The sequence below is a fragment of the Trichosurus vulpecula genome, chromosome 1 (assembly GCF_011100635.1).
Source record: "Trichosurus vulpecula isolate mTriVul1 chromosome 1, mTriVul1.pri, whole genome shotgun sequence".
Classification (NCBI taxonomy): Eukaryota; Metazoa; Chordata; class Mammalia; order Diprotodontia; family Phalangeridae; genus Trichosurus; species Trichosurus vulpecula.
This window is the reverse complement of record NC_050573.1, coordinates 468,814,583-468,842,413: the sequence shown is the minus strand read 5'-3', so window position 1 is coordinate 468,842,413 and position 27,831 is coordinate 468,814,583. Positions and strand designations below refer to the sequence as shown.

Here is a 27,831-nt window from a genome sequence, read left to right as displayed (position 1 = left end):
GTGCCAGGACCTGTGCAGTCTCTCCCCTCAATGAATTGGAATTCTATTGGGAGATATCATGTACATGTAAAAATTAGAACTCACTGCGTCCTCTGCTACCCCACTAAATTTGACCTAAGCTCTGATGTGTACTTTAGCTGTCATATGTATGCAGTTTGCCATTTCTTCTGAGGTGGGTAAAAGCCACCAGTTGTACTCTAGGAAAAGACTCAAAGACTCCTGCTAAGAAGGCAGCCAATGACTGTCATTTCATTTTTAAGATTCACTGAGTTGGGGGATTTGACTTCTTATCCTAAAGCTTCTAAGCCTTTCAGGGCTAAGCTATTCTCCAAAAGTGGCCATGGCAAAAGCTTAGCACCCCATAGGAGTACATATAATCCAACTCTAGATACATATATAAATAAATATATACAAAATAAATGTAAGGTAAACTTTTTTAGATACTAACAACATTGTAAAGTTCTTATAATACCATAATATTACCCTAAGATTATTATCTGTAAAGCAGAATTGTTTTCTAAGGTAAATCTATATTGTACTATATACAAGGGGATATGGTAGAGTCATGACAAAATGATCTTATCCTCTCTAAAAAAAAAAAAATTAATGATTCTTTTTTTATATCACAATCGTTTCAACAGCAACACTACTACCCAGGCTGAATGTTACCTTGGGGCAAAGAAAAACAATTAATCAAAAATAAATTATACAGGACCAACTTCCCCTATATACTCTTCCCCCACAGTTAAACATTTCCTGTCCCCAGAAAATCAACCTAGATTCTTTTTACAAAGTTCATAGTCCCACCTTCTGGATACTTCTCTTGTCACTTGGGAAGGTTTAAGAATTGTCCTCCTAAGTTTCTTGTACTAAAGAATCTCAGAAATATCTATGTGGCACACCTCTTAAACAATCTAGAAATAAACATTTTTTGATGAGAATGTACCAGAGCTGACCAGCTTGGAGATTGATTACACTCATTTCCAAATTCATGATTATGCATTTTTTAAATTTTCATTTTTAATTACAACTGTACAACAGACCATTTTATTCTTGCATCTTTTCAATGTTTTCTTCTTTATATTTGCCCTTCTCCTTTCCAACTTGTCAGGATTTGGCTTTACATTCAAGAGTCTTTTTGCGATCCTTGTCCAGTTTTAGTCTGGTGATAACTACCTTACTAGGGTGAATTCCCACATGGATAGTTGTGCCATTAGCTTTTTCTTGTTGCACACGTTCAATGTAGATGACATATTTTTTTCCGCGAACCTTTGTTGACCTTTGTAGTGTCCACGAACCACCTGGACCTCGTCGTCCTTCCGGATGGGCATCGAGCGGACGTTGTATTTCTGCCTCAGCTCCTTGGAGAGCGGGGACAACATGATCTTGTGCCAGATGTGCGAGGGTGCGTTGAAGTGCCTCTTGCGGTTCTTGCTTCGGTCTGAGGTCACGAATGAATTGAACTTCATTTTGGCAAGCGGGACCACCAGAAAAAGAGACACATGCACCGCCTGGTACTGGAAATCTAGCCTCCATGATTATGCAATTTTAAGAAGTACAGGCATCACTTTGTATAATTCTCTACTAAACTATGTTGGTGCTAGCAAAGGCCTTCCCTCAGCTCAGAAACAATAAAAGAAAAAAATTGAAAAAATAATCAAACCTTCTCCCATGACAGAAGGAGAGTCTGGTACCTACAGAGCTCCCTATAAGGATAGAGGACCTGTGGTTGTCTGAAAATCACCACCTTACCTTCTGGTGAGAAACCAACTGTCCTAGGTTAAAATTCTTCTGGGTCTCTTAAACATATAAGCCACCTGAAATTTCATCAGACACATAGGATATGCCAAATTCAAGTCGAGACAAAAGATTCCCAATGGGTACTTGCAAAACACAGAACAGCCCAAATTTCCATTGAGGGTTCCAAATTAATCCAAAGCAAACATGATGAGACAAAAAAAATCAAAGCTGATCATTGCACAATGTTACTGTTACTGTGTACAGTGTTCTCCTGGTTCTGCTCCTCTCACTCAGCATCAGTTCATATAGTTTCTTATAGCACAATGGTATTTCATTACATTCACATACCACAACTTGTTCAGCCATTCCCCAATTAATGGGCATCCCCTCATTTTCCAATTCTTTGCCACCACCAAAAGAGCTGCTATAAATATTTTTTGTACGTGTGAGTCTTTTTCCCTTTTTTATCATCTCTTTGGGATACAGACCTAATAGTGGTACTGCTGGATCAAAGGGTATGCACAGTTTTATGGTCCTTTGGGCATAATTCCAGAATGTTTGGATCAGTTCACAATGCATTAGTGTTCCAATTTTCCCACATCTTCTCCAACATTTATCATCTTCCTTTTGTGTCATATTAGCCAATCTGATAGATGTGAAGTGATATCTCAGAGTTGTTTTAATTTGCATTTCTCGAATCAATAGTGATTTAGAGCATTTTTCATATTACTATAGATAGCTTTAATTTCTTCATCTGAAAAATACCTGTTTATATACTTTGACCATTTATCATTTGGGGAATGACTTGTATTTTTATAAATTTGACTCAGTTCTCTATATAGTTTAGAAATGAGGCCTCTATCAGAAACACTGGTAATCTTAGCTCTTCTCAGCAACACAATGATCTAAGACAATTCTAAAAGACTCATGATGGAAAATACTATCCATATCCAGAGAAAGAACTATGGAGTCTGAATGCAGATCAAAGCATACTATTTTCACTTTTTTTGTGGTTTTTTCTTTCTCGTGGTCCTTCTTCTCTTTTGTTCTAATTCTTCTTTCACAACATGACTAATGTAGAAAAATGTTTAATATGATTGTACATGTATAACCTATATCAATTGCTTGTCCCTTTAGGGAAGGAGGTGGGGAGGAAGGAAGGGAGAAAAAAAAATTTGGAACTCAAAATCTTATAATAGTGAATGTTGAAAACTATTTTTATGTGTAATTGGAAAAAATAAAATACTGTTAAGTGGGGGGGGGAATAAAAAGAAATCAAACAAACTTGGAAAGGCCCCAAAGAGTTTTGAGGCTCAAAAACAAAGTTAAAACACTCAATGTTGATTAGTTGGTGTTTCTAGACCGCTGATCAACTTGGTAGTCCATAAGGATGTAAAAAAGCTATCTAGACTTATGTCATAGTAATTGAAACATATGCTTAAAAGTAGGGGGAAGGGGCAGCTAGGTGGCACAGTGAGTAGAGCAGAGGCCCTGGAGTCAAGAGGACCTGAGTTCAAATCCAGCCTCAGACACTTGACACATTTACTAGCTGTGTGACCTTGGGCAAGTCACTTAACCCCAATTACCCTGCCTTCCCCACTCCAAAAAAAAAAAAAAGCAAAAAAAGGAGGTGGAAAAGGTCATGAATGAGTTTCCATAGTATGCTCTAGGTGAACTGCTACACTAGTATTCTAAGGATGTGACAACTATACCATTCATATCAGTTACCATAGTTTAAAGGGTACAGTAATACAACAGATATTAGTTCTTAAGCATTCAGCTATGCAAAAGTTGGATAAAGAAATTGTGCTGACTTAGAAAACACATCAGGAAATGGATTGTCCAATTATGGTCTAAAACAAAAGAAGGAGAAAAAACCACTAATTTTTCTCCAGTTGATCTCTGCAAAACCAGGATACCAAGAATGAGAGCCCCATATAAAGAATCTCTCTAGTTGGTCCCTACATTATAAGGGACATATTTGGAAATGAAGATGATATAAAAAGAAAATGTTTGTTAAAATATCCCTGTCAAAAAAACAAAAACAAAACACCAGGGACAGGAAAGGTTTTTTTTTCTTGTTCTTTTTCTAAGAAAAATGACAAAGGTCATCAATGGAAAACATACAAAATGTGTCCACTCTGATTACTTCTTCTCCATATGATTGGATTTTGACATTCTTCACCCTATCCTGAACCCTAACTGTGTTTAACCCAGTCAATGAAATAATGGTAAGTAAGGACTAGAATCCTCTTTCTCTAACAACCACAATGAGGAGAGGAACAGCAGACCTAGGTGACAGAATGACAAGCTATAACTGGGGAAGCAGAGCTCAGGTGAAATGAAGGATGGGAGGGCAATAAACCTGGTAAGCAAACAAAAATCAAAAGCACATAGATATCAGATGGAGACAGACAGTCCAAAGTCCATGTGAATGGTCAACTACTGGGAGATTTCCAAAAGTTTTAACAGAAGTGCACAGTAAGTGGTCAAAGGGTGAATCAAGGAATCAGAACCCAGAAGTGTGGTCAGTCATAAGGCAGTAATGGATGGAAACATGTATTAAACCCACCAAGGAGCACTCTGTCCAGTTTACCTGACAGTTTTTAGTAATAAGAACCTGGATGTGAGCAATCCCATGTTTGCCTTGATGGTTATGCATTCAACCCAACACCAAGGGGGAGAGTACCAATATATCTCTGGTTCCCAGAGAACTGCTACCTTTCATTACTTCTGCTCCCATTGCAGGTGGCAATTTCTTATCTGTTGGTAGGAGTAGGATGGTCAGTCTGATTTTATCCAACTAAAATCTGGAGTCTAGCTCCTTCACACACTCCACATTCTTCTCTGATCGATTGTATTTCAATGAAACCTGGCCAGAAATATGGTACAATGGAGTCAACTTTACATGATTGCTTAACTATAAATTCCTTTGTTGCTGATAAAGATGTAAAAGGACTAGTGTCTATCTATCTATCTATCTATCTATCTATCTATCTATCTATCTATCTATATATCTATATATATATATCTGTATGTATGTATATATTTAAACTAACTACCATGTGATCTATGCATCCACAGCCTTTCCCAGACCCAGACTACCCATGTTCAGTCCAGGTATGCCACAAACCCAAGAGTTCCAAGACAGGTCAGATGTAGCCACACATCATTTTCTTCTCTTACCATTTGTCTTGTCTCTCATACCCCACCCCACCCCCACCTTGGAAGCTGAAGTTTATTCACTCCCCTCCTTTTCCTGAATTATTTTAGACATAGCCTGAGGAGGAATCTGGGGCAACGGTGCTATATTCTGCCTCTCCTCACCCCACTAACGGAAGAATTTGCAGTCTTTGCAAATTATATGAGTTCCATTTGATTATCTGTGAACATACATCATAACTACCAATCATAATCATTCCAATTATACAGTAGACTACACATAAGCATACCTAATACATGACAATCATCTTAGAATTACATGCAATTACCATTAGTGACTGAAGAAAGTACAAAATATGGTACATAATATACAAAAGTATGTGACATCATTATATATGTTAAATTAAGAACAAAAATCTCGCGCAACACAAAATAGTTGTAGCATCACAGACACATTGCATTTTATTTACACATATAGACACATACTATAATCACATAGAGCAATTACTCATACATAATGGCATATTTTCATATGTAACAAGGGAACATATCATAGCAATAAAAGCATATTACAGCAAGCATATTTTGTTTAGTCTACTTACGAGTTCATCAGAGTTGTGAATTCCTGGTTTGGAAACTCTCTTCACTGGCAACTTCTCTGTAACGTACAGTCTAAGAGACCTGTCTAGGGCACCTAATAAAGAGCTTGGGTAATTGATTTGCCCATGGCCACACAGAGGTAAGACCTGAACTCAAGTCTTCATGACTTTAAGGCTATTCTTCTATCCACTGTACTATCTGTCAAGAAACACATGGGCATACAAAACACATAATATTGTGTGTTGTAGTTACCTTCAAAACACACATTACATTCACATTAACAATAAATGTCTTTTGACTACACTGGAAATAATTTCTCTCATTTTTCCTTTAAGCACCCTACATAAGCTTGGTCAGTGACTTACAATCTTGGCACTTCTACTGTGACTTCTTGAGCTCAGGAAACAGACCATGTGTCCCTAATGTTGACCTCTGGCACAATGTGGTTTCTGTTTCCCTAGGTGGCTCCACAGCTAGAGCATTAGAATGAAAAGAGACTGATCAGGTGTTCATCCATTCCTCTGTATCCAGACCTATTTGTGTTCAAAAGACCAATGCTCATTTTCTACCTTATCTGAGTTTTCATCTGAGTCATCTGAGCTCCTTACTCTCAAGATCATATAGTGTCTCAGAAAATATTGAACAGGGGGCAGCTGGGTGGTGCAGTGAGTAGAGCACTGGCCCTGGAGTCTGGAGGACCTGAGTTCAAATCTGGCCTCAGATGCTTGACATACTTACTAGCTGTGTGACCTTGGGCAAGTCATTTAACCCCAATTCCCCTGCCTTCTCCCCTCAAAAAAGGAAAATAGTGAACAGATTCTTTTTGGAATTAATTTATTTTGTTACTATCCATCATTCCTTTTGCTTCCTAGAGACCGAATAATTCCAAGAGACAAAAGGTAGCTATGATGCATAGTCTAGTAACTAGCAAAGTGCCTGGAAAACAATAGGTGCTTAATAAATACATGCTAACCGATCAATAGATTGCTTTTTTAGGGGCTGGACAAGTCTCTGGGTCTATTCTGTAGAATGGTATGTTACTCAGTCTTTCAACTACTTGGCTCTCCATTGATCCATTATCTTGTATGTTCTCTACTCGTTGAGTCTTTAGTTGTTTGTACTGTATTACCTTCTGAAGATCTTACAATGAATTGTAGCATCGTATTTCTATCAGAGCTTTTATAAGCTGACTCTAAGTGACAAGTTTCCTTGAGCCAATGTCTCACCTGAGAAATTGGTATATATGAGTCTTGACCTTTTGAAACTCTAAAGCACAAGTCAATAGACAACTATGGCTCTTGCTCAAACATCAGCAGGTATAATGTAAATACAACTTGTAGCATCATTCATAATAGCATTGCATGCATGCATTAGAAATGCCAAGTGTTGGCTCTACTGAGTCCTCTGTTCAAGCCTCTGGGTCTCCAGTATTTTTTGCAGTGTGAAATTAAAACATTCAGGTTCTGGGTCTCCCCAGGGGTAGTATGGTGGTTCTAGACTTCCTGATTCCTGCCAATAATAACACTTCTTTGGGTGGTTTATTTTCAAAGTCTCTACCTTGGCTACAGTGGATCATGGCAAGGAAGTCATTTATAAAGAAATACTACTGTCACAATATCCTAGCAACTGAAGAAACTTTCTGATTCTTGGTTGGATATGCTCATGCATACCAGCTGAAATGGGCAGACAACACAAGAATATCACTTGTATTTTTCCATCTCATTCCAAAAATAAAAATTCTATACATACAAGGTTCAAAGGCTTGCTAGTCTCCAAATATTCAGCACAAGTTAGTAACATTTTTCCCTTTAACACATCTAACATAAGCCTCATTTCTTATAAACATCTGCTGCCACTTGAACAGAGTAAGATCTGTCTCTTACTAGCTGAAATGTACTCTCTTGACCGAAGGGTCCAAACTATCATGTACCATGGTCATGGTGACAGACTGAAGTGCTCTGAGTAGCACTATGTGTTCCTTAGTACCATGTGGGATCATTAAACACTATGACCCATCATTGTAATACAGGACTCTGCTGAATATAAGCTATTGTCCCAAGAGTGAGGTGCCCTCTGGGTGATGATGTTATTCATGTACCTGTGCATGCCTGAGGCAATTGACTAAGGACTAAAAAGTTTGTTCATATTTCTCATTCCAGTCTCTGAATAGTGTGGACTGCCAGATTGTCCTTCCTAGCCCTTCCTTTTTTCATTCTTCCCAACCGCATATCCACTAATGAGACCAGTGATAGGCTTAGCAATGATAATATAATCCTTCATAAATTTTTGATAGTGGCCATCAATCCTAGAAAAGTCCAGAGACTTTTCTATACTTCCACAGTTCAAGTAGTTTGGATCTTCAGACAAGTATTTGGATTTTTCTCTGAATTAATACTCCCTCCTGTTGACACTATGTAAACCATGTATTTGACTTTGATTTAATAAAACTGGCACTTGTTAATTGACAGCTTCAGATCAGCTTCTTCTAGCCAATTTAACACTTTTATTTACTTTTTCTCACACTCCTCCAAAAACTTTTCAGAGACAATGAGGTTATCCAGGTACTCCAACAACTTCCAGGTAGTTCATTTCTTCAAATAAATATCTCCATGAGTCTTTGAAAAGTGGTCAATATCCCCAAGAATCCTTGGGACATACTCACAAATTAGTAGGATCCTGCTGGGCAGACAAAGGCTGTCTTTTTGTCTTCTTCTATAGGGATCCGATAGTATTTAGTGTACACATTAGTCCTGAGGTAGGTTACCTAGTCAAGCAGTCTAAGGCATCATGCATTAATGTCATGATATCCTGATCTATTTTTATTCTCTTGTTCTAAGTATGATAGTCCACTAAGACCTTCCACTCTTTTTCCTTACTCCCATTATGATGGAGGCATATGAACCACAAGATTCTGTGATTGTGTTATTGCCTGCAGTTCTTTTAGGTGATTTTTAAGGTCTTTTATTCCTGATAGGCAGTCTTCCAGGATTGTCCTCAAAAAAGTACTGTGACCAAATCAGGTTGCTTTTTCCTATTACCTATTGCTCTGTTACCCTAGTGAGGTTCAGTCCCAGGGAAATTATTTGAAGACATCTGGGGTTGGAAGCAGACACACATAGTTCTCTGGCGGAAACATTCCTCTGATGCTGTCTGATAAAAGTTGCCATGTACTCTTAATGATTCCATAGTCAATATAGTCATAGCAAGGTTTCAAGTAGGGTGGAAAGCAATGTGTCCCAGCACCAAAGCTGCATAAATCTGTGAGTTGTACTTGTAGTTTGTGTTCCACGACAGCCACAGAAGCCAAATTAGCTTAGCTAGAATTAGTCCCACCGGATGTCTGATTATCTCTCCAATTTTCTGATCGAAGATTTTGTAAATTCACCTTTCAAACTTGAAAGGCAGGGAATTCTCTGGTGTTCTGATTTGCGTTGACTATTAACCATCTTTGGAAATGTATGTTTTCTCTCAGCTGAACTTTGGTTTGTTGTTGAATACCTCCCCCCGCCACCGCACCCCCACACACGCATTGACATTGACTGTTTCTAAATGTTAATATAAGCATAGATGCATATAAATAGATTATCCAATCATAGTTTTTAAAATCTATGCCAACAAATAGAAATAAGATCTTTCATATTTCTTATTAAATAAGTCTTTTGTCAGCAACTTTTCTATATACTCCATAGTAGGACTGAACACTGCATAAGAAACACTGTTTTAATGCTATTTTATTGATTATCTTTTGCTTTTATATCACTTTTTGTTCTGAATATCCTTATTTTTTCCCTACCCAACAAACCCCCTGTTGTAACAAATACTTTAAAGGGCAAAAAAAGCAGTTAAGCAAACATAAATCAATGTAACAATTGTGTCTGAGAGTATATGTAATATTCCACACCCATAATCCCCCACCTTGGCAAAGACAGCAGGGGAGACATGCATATTCTTGACTCCTTTCCCTGGGGGCCAAATGAGGGGGGTTTTGCTCCATTTTTTTCGTTCTGCTTTGTTTTCTCAGTGACTGTATTGATAGAAAGGTGCCCCAAACCATAAAACCAAGATGGATTGTGAGGAATTTCTATTCTTTCTCTCCTTGGAACAGGTTGCTTATCTTTCTCAGTTTGATGCCCTACTGAAGGGACATAAAGTTCCCGTGGAGCTTCTCAATGGGCAAGGCCATGTTTCTTTCCTGAACAGCTCATTTAAGTCAATAAATTGTTCCTCAAAGAGGAAAGGGAAGAAATCAATGGGTCTTGAGAAACAAAACAGAGAAGTGACCCAGAAACTAATTTTCTACAGTGACATCTGAGGTATTCCAAGAGACATCTGGCACTGAGTTTATACCCCAAATGCCTGTCCAGGGACAGGGTGGGGAAGGAAGTGAAGTTTGAAATCCTGATAGGATTAGTGACGAAATATATTTCTATAGATGGTCTTCCATTGCCAAAACAAGATTGTGGTGACACCAGTCACACAGTTAGAACAGATTTCCTTTTGTATATTTGTGGGTTCATGGTTTTGAAATAACATTCTTGTTTTCCTTTAGGGCTTCTGATTAAAGAACATTGATTAAATTCCCATCCCCCTCATGGAAGATGTTCATGCTCTGGGAGTGGATCTGGGAAGAGGATTAAGTCCATTCCCAAAAAGGGGAAGTACTGATGTCAGCAGAAAGCACTTTTTCTAAGGGCCAAACTCCTGCCTTCTTTCAGGGAAAATTAGAGGAATGTTAGGGTGGTTCCAGTCTCTGGGCCTCCCTAAGTCAATGTTTGTATTAGCTACTGGAAATCACCAGTAGTCACTTTAAGGAGCCCAGACAGAATATTTTACAGTATCCTAATGCTTCTTATACTGCCTCGGTTATTGATAGGGGACGCACTTACCTGGGCCTCTGCCATAAATTCAAACCTCTACTGCTTTGTCTTCAAGCTTGAAAAAAATGGACCACTTAATAATGATAGGTCTCCAGAGGCCTTAAGTTTTTCTGAAGTTTACCCTGGTCAATAAATTGCCAATGTATCCCTGCTCTTTCCTTTATTCTGTCATTTATTCTGGTTTTTATTTGTTTAAATTTTGATGAAAAACAGCACCCCTAAGGTGTCATGAAATCCTCATTGTCCTAAAAAGTGGCCCACAGCCATCTTCTCTTTGCAGGGAGAGTATCAATCACTACATTCACAGTCTGTGCAGTTTGTCAGCTCCATCATTATTTCTATTTACTAAAAATAAAATTGCCAGTCACTTCCCCATCCTTTCCTGTAACCCAAACCCCATCCACTGAGCAAGGTTTTCTAAGTAACCATTACCGTGTAGCCCTGCAGACACTATGTAGCAACACTGTTGTGTGTACATTGTTATGTGACGCAGATTCAACGGGAACCCAATGGACTTTCAACCTACTTTCTGAACCCCAGGTGCCTCCACGTTCCCTTCACAACAGGGTCATGTTTACTAGAGAGAACTATAAGTGATGACTTTCAGCAGCCTGCAACTCACCTGCAAGTTGTTTCTTTGAAAATGAACACCACAAGGTCTTAGACAGAAATACAGGTCCCATATACAACAAAATAGTCAAAGAAGTCCTCTTTGTGGTAATAAAGAACTAGGAACAAAATGAATAAGTGTCCATTGATTGAGGAATGGCTGAATAACCTGTGCTATGTGAAGGTCATGGAATACGATTATGCAGTAAGAAGTTTTAAATATGAATAATTAAGAGAAACATGGCAGAGTGTGTTTGAACTAATAATGAAAGGAGAAATAAGAAGTACAATACACACAATGGCTATGATGACAAGTGAAAAGATTACTAAAAGGAAGCAACACTGTATAACGGGGTAAAAAAAAACAAAAAAAAACAGATAATGAGACAAAAAAATATGCCTCCTTTCAACAGAAAAGCAAAGGTTAACTTGGGCAGTATACATTCTTGTGCAATCCCTCTCTCAGTTGGTTTTGCTTAACAGCTATAACAAGGGAACTATCTAATATGAATGACAGTTCTTTGAGCGTATTCAGTATGCTCTGCCTGGTATCAACCCATAAAGAGGTTTGTTAAGTGGACATCAGGAAGTGCTTGATGGACAGGATACCCTTTACTTCCCAGATTCAGAACATTGGTCGAATTTGCACACAAACTGTGGTTTCCATTGGCCAGTTCTCCACTATACTGTTTCCGTTTGTTACAAGGGAGAGTCCTACTTGACCAGGGAGGAATAAATCAAGAAATGATTGTGATGTAAAAAGAAAAGGGATCATTTAATAAAATTAATTTTTAGGAAGAAAAATAAAGTCTAGAAACAACCTCCTAGACTTATGCAGACAAAAAACTAAGAGAAAGATCCTTTTTGTGAAACTTTTAAGGCTTAGAAATGGCATCCCAGCAAATACCTTCTTCTCCCCTTTGACACTGCCTCTACCTCAGGTCCTCCTCATCTCATGCATGAAGTACCCTCTTGGTTGCCACAAGTCTCTCCACTCCATTCCATTCTCTGCTAAGTTGTCAAAGAAATCTTATTATATTTTTTTTGGTTAATTTACTTATTTTTAGTTTTCAACATTCACTTCCATAAGTTTTAAATTCCATAAGTTTTAAATTTTTTCTCCCTATTTCTCCCCTCCCTCCCCAAGATGGCCTGCAATTTGATATAGGCTCTACATGTACATTCCTATTAAACATATTTTCACATTAGTTATGTTGTAGAGAAGAATTATTAATAAACTACAGATCTGACCAGGAACAAATATAAAATCCTTTCTCTAGTGCTCAAACTTCATAACCTGTCCTCCCCTTTACCATTTTTTTAACAACTCCTTCCCCGCAATATGCTTTGATCCAGTAATATTGGTTTCCTTGCTGTTCCCCGATCAAAATATTCCATCTTGTGACTTCAGTTATTTCCACTGGCTGTCTCACATACACGGAATGTTCTTCTTCCTCACCTCTGCCTCCTGACTTCCTTGGATTCCTTCAATTCTCAGCTAAAATTCCATCTTCTATAGGAAGCCTTTCCCAACCCTCTTAATTCTAGTGCCTTCCCTCTGTTGATTATATCCAATTTATCCTGCATATAACTTACTAATAATACATAGCTATTTGCAAGCTATCTCCCCAATCAGATGATGAGGCCCTTGAAAGAAAGGACTGTCTTTTGTCTTTCTTTGTATCTCCAGCAGTTACCACAGTGCCTGTAGAATTTACAAATCTCTCAGTCCCTTTGGATTTTAAAAATTTTGTCTTTATTTTCCTGAGGCATTTACAAATGTCTCTTTGGCATTATATTAAATACAAGGGATAAAGTATCGGATTTAGAGTAAGGAAGATCTGAGTTTAAATCCTACCTCAAATATTTACTAGTTGTGTGACCCTATATAAGTCACTTAACCTCTTTCATTTTCAGCAAAATGGAAATTAATAATAGAATCTACCTCACAGGATTATTATAAGGCTCAAACGTGATAATACACAAAGTTCTTTGCCAACCTTAAAGCTCATAAATGCTAGCTATTACTGTAGCCAGCTTTTTTGGTAGTAAAGAACTGGAAACTGGGAGGGTATCCATTATTTGTGAAATAGTTGAAAAAATCATAGTATAGGAATGTAATGGAATATTTTAATATAAGAAATGACAAAAGAAACAGTATCAAACAAAACTAAGAAAACTTGTGTGAACTTAAGAAAAGTGCAATAATATTATGTCTGACAAAACAATGTATATACTTTAGTTTAAAAAATATTTGATTGCTAAAAATGTTAACCATCACCTGAGCCTTCAGCGAATCGTAATCTTTTTGATGGTGAAGGGTCTTGCCTCAATGTTGATGGCTGATGACTGATCGGGGTGGTGGTTACTGAAGGTTGGAGTGACTGTGCCAATTTCCTAAAATAAGACAACAAAGTTTGCTGAATGGATTGACTCTTTCTTTCACCTAAAGACTTAGAGGCCATTGTAGGGCTGTTAACTGGCCTAATTTCAATATTGTTGTATCTTGGGGAATAAGAAGGCCCAAAAAGAGGGAGAGAGATAGGGAATGGCTGGTCAGTGGAGCAATCAGAACACACACAACATTTTTCAGTTAAGTTCGCCATCTTATATGGGCATGGTTCATGGTGCCCCCAAACAATTACGAGAGTAACGTCAAACATCACCCCACATAGATCACCATAACAGATGTGAGCACATGCTGATGGCAAATGGTTCCAATAGATGAAAGGTTGCCACAAACCTTCAATTTGTTTTTAAAAAATCCACAACATCATATCTATGAAGCTCAATAAAGCAAAGTGCAACAAAATGAGGTATGCCTGTAATGACCAACTATGATCCCAAGAGACCTGTCATGAATCATGCCACCCACCCCTGAGATGACGATATCAAGGTTTAGAATGAGACAAAATGTTTGCATCTGATGGAAGCAAGGCTTTCTTTTATTTAACTATGCACATATGATAGAAGGATTTTATTTTTCTTTCTTTCATTGGGGGAGGAACATTTTGGGAAAGAAGATTGTTAGTGGTGTGGTTACCAATTTGAAAAAAAAAACCAAAAAGAATAAATGAGCATATATAAGCTCTGAATTTACTATTACATCTCCTGATTACAATGACAAGTTGGGTCCGCAAAGAACGGCTGTTGTTTCCTCAGAGTTTTAAGATTATCCTGGAGAGGTTGGAAAGGTTTTCTTTACTAGTGCCCTAGACCTCCCACTGGTGTGCTTCCCGCCATGACTATTGATTAATATCAGTCAGTTAGACTTAGCTTTTAGGTATTTACTATGGTGAATTGTCTATGACACATTTTCCCAGTACATACAAAGTCCAGAGAAAAGTGGGCTCAAGCTAGAAAATACAATATTGCAAAGTAGTAACTAATAGCTTCTGAGTCTTTTTACTGGGGTCTTTAAGATGTTCCTTTTAGGGATCAGCAGCATGCTGGTAAATGTTTAACAACTGGCTCTGTGATATTAAAACTTGATATATGCTTCTTTATTTTATTGAAGCTTAATTGATATATTACTTCCCCCCCCCCCACTCGTTATGTGAGTTTAAACTGCTTAAGCCTGCAACTTCAGTTCATTATTTCACTCTTGTAAGTCATCTGCTGTCCACTTTTAGAAGAAACTTACTTAAGATAAAGGTCAATTTATCTCATAAAGTGGTGATATTCTGTGTAAAAATCATAAAGCTGTGAAAATCCCACTCCCCTATAATTTAATACTGTCCACAGTGCCAATGATGTCAGTTTAATATAAAAGAACTGCTTTGGCTGTCAGGGGTGTCCTTGCTTACTGGGGAGCCTTGGACCCCGTTTGTTGGCGATTGCTAGCTTTGCTAATAAATGGATCATGCTCAGAATTTTGCTACTTCTGCTTCTTTTGTTCACAGATTTCTATCATGACAGTTGTGAAAAAATGCGCACATGGAATATTTTTAAGTTTAATCTTTATTATTAACATTTTCTCCATCACTTTCTTAAATTTAGAGAATCAACAAAGCCTTGATTTGTAATATCTGTCTATTTCCAAGTTGTAAATGCTCAGATTGAAAATTTAATAATCAGCTCTCACTGGTTGGAAATGATCAAACTGGCTCCAGCATGCCCCCTCAGCATTATTATACCTTTCACTACAGGTTTTTGTAGAGCTTTGAATCCGCTTTCCTCATCTCTCTCGTCAAGATTATTCTTAGCTTCTGATGTAGACACCGCCATAAGCTCTTCTGAGGAAACTGCTCCAATTGGCAACAGGAAGGTGAGAAGTCCAAGATACTTCGTAGTCTTAGGAGCTCACAAGGACCTCCTCCAGCCAAAAAGAGGATGAGGTAGAGACCCAAATGCTCTCCTCTACAGCAAGCAAATTCATTATTGATAGTCATTTGTTTAAATCTCTGATTGCAACTAGCTCAGTGGTTTTATACAAGCCCCAGAGGGCCCACTTCCTTCAGCCAATCAGAACAGACTTCCTATTGCACGCAGGGAGATATCCAGGCCTTGTTTTCCTACAGAGAACAATCATGATGCTTTCTCACCTGATAAACATATCTGTGTCGACCCTACCCTTCTGTAACAAAAGGAGGTCATTGACACATTATTTTAAAAATGCACGGGAAAGAACAGAATGAAGGTAAGTAGGAAAACCAGACAACCAAGACATCTTTGGAAATAACACTGAATTTATGATATATTTAAAAATAAAAGCAAGCTGTTCATGATTCAGAACTACAGCTTCATGTATAAAATATAAATAAATATATCCTATGTCTTATAAAAAAGAGATATTGACTTAGGGTTTCTTTCCCCTGTCCCCAAACAACAAACATGTTCATAGAAAGCAGCCAAAAGTCAATTCCTTAGATGTTCTACTGATGGCTTCTGGGGGTGAGCATTACTCAGAGCCCCCGGAAGCTGCAAAGTGTGGCTGTGGGCTATAGAAAGAGGCTACCAATATGAAGAACTCCAACAGAAATGGATTTTCTCAGTGATCCGGAAATGGCTTTTGTCCCTCAGTCCACCATTATTACTGGAACCTGGAGCTATCACTGCATCAGGAGTAGCAACCTGTAAGTTCTATCTTTCTAGCCCCAAAGGTTTCTTACAGTCAATTCATGGATAAATTGTTGTGTAAGGAAATAGTAAAAATCAGGAGATTCAGAACAATATTTGGGGGGAATGTCAAGTTTTCCTGGATTGATGGTAGCTATCATTTGTGGTAAAAATGGTTTCTCCACATTAAAATTCCTTCTCTATAAACCCTTCTGTCCTTATTCAACTTTATAGCAGTTGATAGTGGCATGAGTCCTTTCCAGTGATCTTTATATATACTTGGCTATGGAGAACGCAAACAGGAAACATCTACCTGTCCTGTCAGGAAGTCGACGGATAGAGCCTGAAATCTGACCATCTGGGTGTTAAAACTGGAGGGGGTCTGTGTGGTGTTGGCTATTCTAATTTGAGTTCTTTCTGAATGTTTAAATGGGACTAGAACAGATTGTTGTGATTGGCATAGAGTGAAAACTCTTTAGCAGCTGGTGCAGTCCACCTAGAATGATCTGTCGCTGCTGAAGACCTAGAAATCTGTGATATTCATATGGAAAAAAAAAAACTTCTGAAGCATTGAACCTCATCATGTGTATATGGGTTACAAAATGAATGTGTTGAATACAATGGCCAACATGGTTCATTTTCTGGTATGCTCACTGAATAAGCTGGGAAAAAAAAAAACCCAGTTGGTTGCTTAAAACCAATTTGTCACTTCAGGTTGAAAAGTCTAAGAGGATATAAGTAATATTGTTCTTTTGAGGGACTACAGGGATTTCATGAGTCATCCATCTACAATTGGAAATATACAAAAACACCCAATACCCCTTGTTTCATGACACACAATAAAAGAAGATTATTTTATTCTTCCCATGGCAGTATATTTTGTGTGGTTCTGTTAAGCCTCAGGGCTTTTTTTTAAAGGCAATAGATTACATTCTACAGATGGTGGGCAGCTAAGAGGCATCTCTTTTCAGATGGAGGAGTAAGCAGAGGACGGGTGGAGAACTGGCTAAGGGAAAGACATTTCCATAGCATACTTACTGGTATGAGAACAAAGCTACCCCAATGGCAGCTGGACCTAGTGGACGTGAATCACTTTTTTGAGTAAAGTTTTAAGCCAATGAATGCAACAGTCAGGTAGGCTAGAAAGATGTTCAGAGCTGACCTTTTGTCCATTTCCTATAAATCATAGGTTTATAGATACTTGTTTATAAATGCTTGACAAACTATGAAGTCACAATAGGTAAAAAGATATACTTAAAAAGCTCCCAAGTTTCCTTTAATAGCTGAGAAATTTGGTCCTGTGCCCAAATTTTTCCCTTGAGGAATTAAAAAAAATCTTCCCAGGCATCTCCTTACCATGCTATCTCTATTCACAGTACCCTCTCCAACCCACCAGAATATTGGACTTTGTCCCTGGGTCTCTCAGTTCTGATAGATGAGCCTTACCTCACAGAGGTCCAGGCCTCCATGCTGGTTTCCTCTTGTTTCTTAAATATGCTCCTCCTCTTCCCCGTTCCAGCACCTCTTTTATATATTGTTTTCCTCCATTAGAAGGCAAGTTCCTTGAGGGCAGAGACCAGGTTTTTATTTTTTATTTGTAACCCTAGCATTTAGCACAGTGCCTGGAATACAGAAAATGTCTAATATTATGCTATCTACCTGCCTATCTCTAAAACCAATTTAGCGATCTGCCTCCTGGCTGTGCTGACAGGTATGAGAGAGGTCCAGCTTTATGCTCTCTCTGCTGTTAGAACTCTCTTTATTAGGCTTCCTATATTTTCTTTTTTTCTTTTTTTTCTTTTTTTGGAGGGGGGAAGGCAGGGCAATTGGGGTTAAGTGACTTGCCCAAGGTCACACAGCTAGTACATGTGTCAAGTGTATGAGGCCTGATTTGAACTCAGGCCCTCCTAACTCCCGGGTCAGTGCTCTACTCACTGCACCACCTAGCTGCTCCTAGGCTTCCTATATTTTCATTACTTCATAACTGAAGCCTCTGGTTTCTGACACGAGTGTGGGTAGATATAAGCTCTGAGAAGGGCTCAGCAAGTCCTCACACCAGAGGTCTAGTCATCCCTGAACACCCTATATACCTTTGGTGTCACCCAACTTTCACTTGTGGCTCCAAAAAGCTGTAGCATGCAGAGAGGCCATCCTCTGGTATAACTGTCTCAACAGATGGGCTGAGGGCTGAGGGTAAGCTGCAGGCCTCAAACCCTTTGGTGAGTTAGGGGCTGTCTATCCCAAACATGTGAAGACTTCCTCTAGCAGAGTGGACAGACGAGAACAATTTGTTCCAATGGCCATTAAGGCTGCTGAAGCAGGCGCCGTGGAGAGCTTAGAACTTGGTGAAGCATGGACAATGCCAAGGTCATCCTTTGCACCCCAGCCATTGACAGTCATCTTGATTTTTGTTCTGCCACTGGACTTGGATGACTCTAGAGAAAGAGAGGAAATTTGATGACTTTGTGCCACTCTGCCTCACTTAAATCCAATCCATGTGCAAGTCAAGACACCACCCATCAACCACCAATGAAGAACACAGGCAGCTAGGTGGCTCAGTGAGTAGAGCACCAGCCCCAGAGTCAGGAGGACCTGAGTTCAAATTTGGCCTCAGACACTTGACACATATACTAGCTGTGTGACTTTGGGCAAGTCACTTAACCCCAATTTCCCTGCCTTCCCTCCTCCAAAAAAAAATGAAAGAAAAAAGAAAATGAAGGACAAACAATAAAAACAACAGGTAGATATAATTAATCATTAAAAGGGTAAATGAAACTTTGTGGAAAAATTTCAGACTACATAAATCTTGGCAACCAGGGACATTCAGTTCCACAGCAAACCAGACACAGAACCAGTAAGTTACACAGAGACAGAGGATGACAATTGTTGGTGCAGTACCTAGACACACTTGGACTCAAGAAACGCTGAGTTCACATCCTGCCTCAGCCTCTCTCTCCGGCTACATGACCCTGAGCAAGTTGTTTGATTTCTGTCCAGGCTCATTTTACTCATTTGCAAAATGGGGATAATAAGGTTGTGATAAATATCAAATGAGATAATATATGTAAAGCACTTGTGACCCTTACAGTACCATCTTAGTACTAGCTATCATTATCAGCACTCCTATTGTTATCTCCAGAAATCTTATTTTAGACTAGCAATGGTGAAGCTGAACCCAGTGAAAGGACTGTCTGGGGTAGTTATATGTCAAATTTGGACTTTGGGAATGTCGCTTTGGCAGCTGTGCACAAGGGAAATTGCAGAGGGGAGAAACCTGAGTCTGTGAGACTAATGAAGGGCTGTAGCAATAGTCCAAGCAAGAAAAAATGAGAGTCTGAACTAGGGTAGTAGCTGTGCGAGATACTGTAATCTGGTCATTGTGACATTATAAAGGCTCCCCAAAGCAGTCCCTATCATAAAGCAGATGAGACTTTCCAGGCTAGAGAGAGTTACATGCCACATGTTCCAGAGAGTCAAAAAATCAAAGAGTGACAGAAGTTGGAGTCTCTCCACTTAAAATGATGTCCCTTCCACCCCTCTTCCCCTCTCCCCCTTCCCACTGTCATGGGAGACCAAGGGCTTCTGCATCCCCTGACAGTGCCAAGTCTTTAAGCACTCAGCCAGAACACATGTGGCCCATTGGAAGTAGCGCAGTTCATCAAATTAGGGAGCAGGAAGGGTCTCCTGTCTCTCCTCCCTACACACATTCTCTCTCTCTTTCTCTCTCTCTGTCCCCCTCCCTCCCTCTCTCTCTCTCACTCTCTCTCACTCTGTCTCTTTCTCTCTCTCTCACTCTCTCTCTCTCTCACACACATACATACTCTTTCTCCTCTCTCTCTCTCTCTCTCTCTCACACACACACACACACACACACACACACGCACACGCACACATTGCATACTGGAAGCTAGAAAATTCATTTGAATAATGAATAACCAATGCAATCCCCAGTTAACAACATACTTTCTAATATAGAGAAACAGGAAAGCACCAGTTAGTGCTGAGAAAGAAGTGAATATGCCATTAGGAAACTTGAAAATGGACCAATTTCCTAGGAGTTCATGTCCTTGACAATTTGCCAGTGACATATAAAATGGGGATCATGAAGCCAAGATGCATTTTCTTCAGATCCAAGGCACTGCAATAATTCAGGAGGAACAACCGCTCCTGAGCGAGCATCAGTGGAACGAGCAAATGCAATCTAAGGGGACTATAAAAGTCCAGTTTGCCCAGATACCATCGTTCCATTGGCCATCCTGAAAAGGCGGTGTCCCACTTCCTCTTGGGGTTCTCAATGTTCCCTGCCGTTGCTGCCAGAGTGGGGAGACATTTCCCTAGTTTGATCGCACTAAAGCAGCTCCTCATTGAGCCACTTACTGGGCTGTACGTGCAGAGTCAATCTACTGGATGATACTGGGAAATAATCAGAGCTAGCGATGGCAGCTAGCATTTATCTTACACTTTAAGCATTGCGAAATTCCTTACAAATGTTATCTTATCCTCATGACGATCCTGGGAGGTAAGTACTATTATCATCCCCATTTTACAGATGAGGAAACTGAGGCAGATTAAATTTCTTTGCCCAGGGTACACAGCTAACGAGTGCCTGAGGCTATGTTTGAACTCAGGTCTTCCTGACTCCCAGTCCAGATCTCTGTACACAACACCAACTAGTTGCCTAGAACATGAAAGAACTAGAAAATGTTATCCCCGTTCTGTGGGAATATACAGTCTTATCTTAAAAACGAAAACTGGCACAAAATGACTTAAGAATAATTACAAAGTAGCACATCAGTAGGAGCTAGACAATGTCTTGCAAACTAAGTACATATATGCTAAGTGTTTGTAACATAAAGAGAGCATTTCCTGCTCAATCAGTGTTAGTTGCCCTCCCTCTGAGATTGACTCTAATTCATTGCTGGCGTTGTTATTTTTCAGTCATGTCTGACTCTTCATGACCCCATTTGGGTTTTCTTGGCAAAGATACTGGAGTGATTTGCCATTTCCTTCTCCAGCTCATTTTACAGATGAGGAAACTGAGGCAAAGAGGGTTAAGTGACTTGTCCAGGATCATACAGCTCATGTCTGAAGCGAGATTTGAACTCAGGAAGATGAGTCTTTCTGACCCCAGACTTAGATCTCTACCCACTGCACCACCTAGCTACACTGCCTCTAATTTACACTATATATTTTACAGAGTTGTTTGCATGTTGCCTTGCCCTTTAGAATGTGAGCTCCTTGAGGGCAGTGAAAATTTTCCCTTTCTTTAAATTCCTGGTGCTTAGGACAGTACCCAGCACATAGTAATCACTTTTTATAGAAAATGCTTGTTGATTTGACTGAAAAATGAGTGACCGATGAAGTGATCTGATGGGGTAACCATATTCACTCTTTGAAGGAACTTAGATTATGTGTCATTTTTAACTTTGCATCCCAAGCATTCAGCAAAGTGGTTTGTGGGTCCCCTCTCCTACACACACACACACACACACATTTTTGGTTTGAATTTGTGATTTTACTGATGAAAGGACACCCCAGTGAGGAAACTCATCATATCAATGCATGCAAATCAGCAATTATTAGGCACCTTAAAGTCTTAGAGAGATGAGTGGCTTGGGTCACTGAGAGGGAGTTGTGATTCACCCAGAGTCACAGAGCTGGCATATGTCAGAGATGGGACTCAGATGCTGGTACTCCTGACTCAGGCGCCAGCCTACTATCAGCTACTGGACTCAAATGACTTCTTGCTCAATATGCCTCTTGTTCCTACACTGAGTATATGCTTAATAAATCTTTACTGAATTGAATTGGGATCATGTTCATCAGAAAGGCCACAGAATCATGGAATGACAGAACTGGAAGAAACTTGGAAAACAAATTTTACAGATGTACCAATTGAGACCCAACGGGGTAAAATGATTTGCCACGTTGTGAGTGGCAGAGCCAGGACTTGAACCTACTTTTGGGTTTTGGTATGCCACATTTTCCTCTTCTCAAAGGGAGCTGATTTTATACAGGGGTGTTCAGGAGCTGGCTCAAATGGGCTTCTAAGATCTTTTGTTAAATTTTCAGCATGAGCATTTACACCTGGGAAATCCACAAATGCTATGAATCAGGATTTCATTTATTATCTCGTGCATTGTCTAGACTTAAGAAGTTGTTAATAATGCAAATTAAATTTAAAAGTGAATGGGTACTTTTTTCCCCCTAGAAAGCCTGGTTGTTAAATATTTACCAGCATACCCCTGTATTGCTCTATAAACATTGCTTGAGCTCAGCAGGAGTGCAGTAGGAGCTTCAATAATGGAATGAAATCACCAGGCTGGAGTCCTGGTGATTGCAGGATAATAGTAACTGGCATTTATATAGCACTTTAAGGTTTGCAAAGTGCTTTACATCCATTATCTCACCAGAGAGTCTGGTTTTATGCTGTTTCAAAGGACGTGATAGACATGAATCCTTGAGGCGAAGAAGAGAGGACATAGACAAGGCATTAACAAATAGTGTTCAAAAGTCACTAAGCAGATTTATCCTGGTTCAAGTGGAAAGTTTCAACTGAGTAATGATGCAAGATGAAGTCAAACTTGGAAAAACCAGCAAACTGTGGAATAAGATACTGCAATGTGTATTCTTCAATCAGACTACAGCGTTGTACTTGAAATAATTTTGCAGCTGAAACAATATAGTGCTTCATTGATAATAAAGTGGCAGAAAATATGGAATCAGACCTTGAACTTTCATATAAATTGCTTTCTTTTAAAAGGTGAGCTTACAAAGTTAGTAGGATTTGCCTCCCTCCCTTCATTACATAGATTAGGGACCAGGAACATGGAACATTGCCTATGCTGCCACACCCACTTGATGGAGTTGGTTAGTTTTGTTGAATCGTTTTTCTTTTTCTTTTAAAATTTTGTTTGTTGGCTGGGTAGGTAGGAGACAGGGGAAAGATACATTTGGAAATGAAAGGGACATGAAAATTAAAAAAAAATTTTAATGTGATCCCACACAAAATAAATAAATTAGAGGTTACTTAGAGAATGTCCATGTGGTTTGGTTTCAACAAAGGGCATTGGGGGGGCATCTTAGAGGGATTCTTCATTATAGATAATAAATAATTGTCTGGGAAGGACTACAAAAAGTAGAATTATCTTGCCAGAAATGTCATCTATAGAATTTGTTCCGTACTTTGTTTAATATTAACATATTTCATTTTGCTGAACAGATAACTAAATTGGAGACAGCTACCCTGCTTTTAGTGGGACACATGGGGCTAAACCCCTAATGGCTTGCTGAAAATTCCTCCCTCTGGCTCTCATTTGCTTTTCTACTCAAAAACAGCTTATCTTACACATGCAAAAAATCAATAACTTATTTTTACTGTGTCTCTGTAGGGTGCATAGAGCTCAAAAGAGAGATTAAAAAAGCAGTCACCCTGTAGCTCCAATATGTAAAATATAACTATCCTAGATAATGACATTTCTGTTATCTTCTTTAAAAAAATGCTAGGTCCATTATACATTTGAGTCACCTATTAGAAATGTCACTTGCTTCAAACATCACCATAGTAACAGAGGTCCTGAAACACATCTTTTCCCTTTTAATGGATGTTCAGATGGAAAAGTCCAGCCTATGGAAATATTTTGCTATCAACCAATTAAAGTCTAATTAAGAAGCTGTTGTCTCCAAGCAGCCTGTATTAGGTTTATATTAGCTAATAATCAGCTGTACGCATTTCTTTGTAAAATCAAAGCAAAAGAATGATGGAGGAAGGGCAGGATCACAATGGAAATGAAAATGACACCAAGTGAGAAGGAATTTAATCTGGAGTCAACAGGTTACTCAGCTTCCACTTCTGAGTAGGATGGAGCCATTCCTCTAAACCTGGCTGTCAGGAATGATCTCTGACAAATTGGCAACTGCCCCTGACAATGGAAGTCGTTTTTAGAAGTACAGCTCTCTTCCCTTCCCCCATCTACTCGCTGGGCACAAATACCATTCAAGGTAAACTATTTTGGAACCGTGAATAAGTGCTTGAAGATTATTGTGTTAAATTAGTAAGATGGAAAATTATGAGGATTACTAATCCCTTCCTGAATTAACAATGCTCCTTCCACCTGAATGGCTAGAAAAAGGCGGTTTTATTGTTTTCTATAAATTTGCTGGATGCTAAAAGTAGATTTGGCTCAATTAAACCTGTGCTAGAAAAAATACTTGTGTGTGTGTGTATGTGTGTTCATGTGTCAGCTATGATTCCATGTTTGTTTTTTCCAGTGGGTTAGGAGAGTTATCCTATATTTGTTTAGGCACTACTGGTGTGCATGTATTGGTCCAATACAGGAATTTGTAAGGACTGAGGTCTGTATCAGCCCATTAGACTGTCTGCTTAGCCCTGATACGTTTTTCAGGTAATGATACAACTTATTGAACTAATCAATTCCAAGAGTGAATTGGGTGTGAACAAGGCCTAGCATTTCAACTAGGTGTGACCCAAAGTCTTTTAGGATTGGCTGAAAAACCTCATGATACCTGTGGATCCTCGATACAATAGCAACCCAGTACAAAACTGAGAGATTCAAGAGAGACAGATGAAAGCAATTCCATCCAAGCAACTGAGAATGAGTTTGGGTAAAATAAAGCCCCTCCACCCTGGCCTCAGTTTCTTTCCTCCACCCCCTTTTAACTGGAGAAGGATCTCATGAACCTCAGAGGATCCACAGGATAGGGACTTTTTAAGAATCAGCATCCTATTCACGGCTCCAGAATAGCTGATGCCATGTCTGCACTGGGAAACAAGGAAAGCGTGAAAGTGAGGAAAAAGCCAGCAAAATTGTTTGAAGAATGACTTTCAGTGAATAAGTCATTTTGCCTATTATAAATACCCAAATTAAATACAAAGGACATATGAAGGAAGACACTATCTACATCCAGAGAAAGAATGATAAATATAAGCATGTATAGAATGATTTTACACATGCACACATTTGCATACATGCACACATGCACACCCATGCACACAGACACACATACATGTATACATACATACATACATACATACATACATACATATTTGTGTCTAATGGCAGCCATTTCTGGGGGGAAGAAGGGAAGAAAAAAAAGAAATTTACATGATTATTATATATTTAAAAGAAACAACAAGTTGTACATAATAGATTTGCAATTTTGTGTGCAATCATCATTTTCATTATACTATGTTATAGAAACACTTGTTTAATTCCATAAAATAAAAAAATAAAGCTATTATTATCTCAAAAAATAAAAAAGGAAGAAAAGAAAAGGCTGCTTTAAGACTCGACAGGCAATCCAGCAAAGATGCATACAGGGAACTTCTTGAATACCCCATAAAAGGGAGAAAGGACTTCCAATAACCAATAACTACAAATTACTCTTTGATATATGTGTTCTATGAGCCTAAGCTTACCTTCCCCTAGACTGTATATGTCCTTTCAAGAGAGTGTATCAAAGACTTTGGGAACGGATTTTTTATGCTAATTGTTCTTACTGTATCACCTTGATATATACCTTTTTCTAAAAGCTAATTAAGTTTATTTGAATAAGTAGTATGGTGCAGTAGATATACTAGCGAAAATGAGAGGGGATAGGATGAAGGGTACAAGTACAAGGACTGACCTCAGTATAGAGAAGGGCCACATTTTTAGGACAGACTGGAGTAAAAGAGAAGAGAATGAGGGCTGATGTCAAGGGATTTGAGGATAGAAAGGGAAGAAAATGAAGCTTACAGCAAACAGTCTCTATTTTCCCACTACAGTATAAGGCAAGCTTCTCATCTGAGGTTGTAGGGCTATGGGAGGTATGGGAGGCTTAAGGGGAGAAGGTTTGGAACAGTTTTTTGGAGGAGTGAGACCAAAAATAAATAGGGGAGGATTAAAAGGATCACCTTGCCACAGCAAGGGCCTAATTGGGATTAAAATAATATAAATTTGTAAATGGTCCCATCGGTTATGTGACTTCTTCCAGCTCCATTCAGCAGCACCATAAGTAGAAGCAGAGCTGGAAGGAACAATTCACACATGGAATTTGTCAAGGCAAAAGTAGCGATAGGACAAGGGGGAAAGGATCCGAAAGCAGACAACAGTATAGAATCAGACTGACTATGTGGTCAAGATTGGAAAGGGAGGATACTGAAGTCGGAGCAAGGAAGATGGCCAAAGAAAGTCCTAAGAAGTCTAAGAACTGAGATCCTGATGAGGCTGAAGAATAGAGGGGGTAAGGCATGGGGAGACACGGAAAGGTAGGAGGTTCTGATCAGCGAAGAAGGAATTTCAGTGTCACGGACGTGGAAGTCAAACTCCTGTGGGTGACGGGGAGAACAAGTCCCTGACCGTGCCTGTGCATGACTGATGTCCTGGAGCAGCAATGGGAATTACACAGAGAGGATCTCAAAGATGAAGGTGCTTGAGGGTATGTTGTAGTCCCCTAAAACGAAGGCAAGAGTTAGACTGGAAAGGAAGACTGAGTCAAACACTGAACTCATCGAGTCCTTCATGGTCCTATTTCCCCGCAATAATTTTTAAAGCACACTTTTCATCATGCACAGTTTCTCCTAGGCAGCCCTGGATCAACCTGAGCTTGAGCACTCCTGACTGTAGGCTTAGAGTTCTGTGCCATACTTTTATGTTCATTTTCTGTTGTCTGCCCTGTTTCCACCCTTCCTCCCCCTTCACTGTCAGGGATGTCTGTGACTTAGGTATTCCTGGACCAATGGGAACCTTTTATTTTCCCCTTTTTGGGTCACTTCCCAAGCAAGTCAAGAATACTTGGGTTCAAATTCCATACTTTGGCCCCGGGCAAGTAACTCAGTGTTTCTGTGCCTTGATTTCCTCATCTAGAAAATAGAGGTTGGATTTCATGGTATTCTAACATCCCTTCTGGCTCTAATTGGACAATCCTATGAAAAGGAGAAACGATACTAAGGGGAAAGGGAAAGGAATGATTTACCCTAAACCAAAGAGACCTCACGTCTTCTCTTACACTGATTATTTTTTTGGGGAGGCAGGGAGAGAAGGCAGGGCAATTGGGGTTAAGTGACTTACCCAAGGTTACACAGTTAGTAAGTGTGTCAAGTGTCTGAGGTCGGATTTGAACTCACGTCCTCCAGATTCCAGGGCCGGTTCTCTACTCACTGTGCCACCTAGCTGCCCTCTGATACTGATTCCTAACATTTGGGTGCTGGTGTACTTGGAATTTTCTTTGCCCATCTGGAGAAGCAGGGAGGTCCCATCCCATGACAATTTTCCTGGGTCATGAATCTAACATTTTTAGAGATATCTTATAGCAGTTCCTTATTCACCTTCTCTTTCTCACCAGCTTGGGGAAAAGGGATAATAAGGGCCACAAATGTTCTTTCCCTCCCCCACCCCTTTCTCCCCACAAAAGAAAGGAGTGAGTCCCTACCTTTCTTCCATAAAAACTCCGCCAAAACCAAAACAAGACAAAACTCCATTATTAGCAACTGGCACAGGGTATAGAGGAACACAACTGGTGTTATGCACCATGGATTAGCCTCAGGGGCTTCATTCATACCTAGGATAGTTTTAGGCAAAAAGTCCATGTTTAAATTGGCTTTGTACTGCCTTTAGGGTTGGTGTCCTATTATCAGAGCAATTCATCTTTTACAAAGTTCAGAGTGCAGTGTGTAGGAGAGTGGGGAAATACACAGCCAGTTAAGATTCCAAGAAGTGAGCAACAGCTGCTTTGGGTTTTCCCTCCTCTCTCCCTCACTCTTGTCATATGTGTCCTTGTTTGC

The 27,831-nt window shown here is 39.3% G+C and overlaps 1 long non-coding RNA gene and 1 pseudogene across 3 annotated transcripts in view; both read right to left on the bottom strand.

The window, feature by feature from the left end:
* LOC118828786 overlaps positions 1-27,601 on the bottom strand; it is a 29,351-nt gene extending 1,750 nt beyond the window's left edge. Inside the window, exons 1-4 of one of the 3 annotated variants that reach the window (XR_005008973.1) lie at positions 27,480-27,601; positions 18,137-18,481; positions 17,493-17,608; positions 13,270-13,385 (exon numbers count right to left, since the gene is read on the bottom strand). This is a non-coding gene — a long non-coding RNA (uncharacterized LOC118828786). Of the gene's footprint in view, positions 1-13,173; positions 13,386-15,006; positions 17,609-18,136; positions 18,482-27,479 lie in introns of those variants that run through there. The other 2 variants (XR_005008972.1, XR_005008971.1) reach the window with 2 other exon arrangements.
* LOC118828779 lies at positions 639-1,796 on the bottom strand (annotated as a pseudogene).
* Positions 27,602-27,831: the final 230 nt, after the last annotated feature.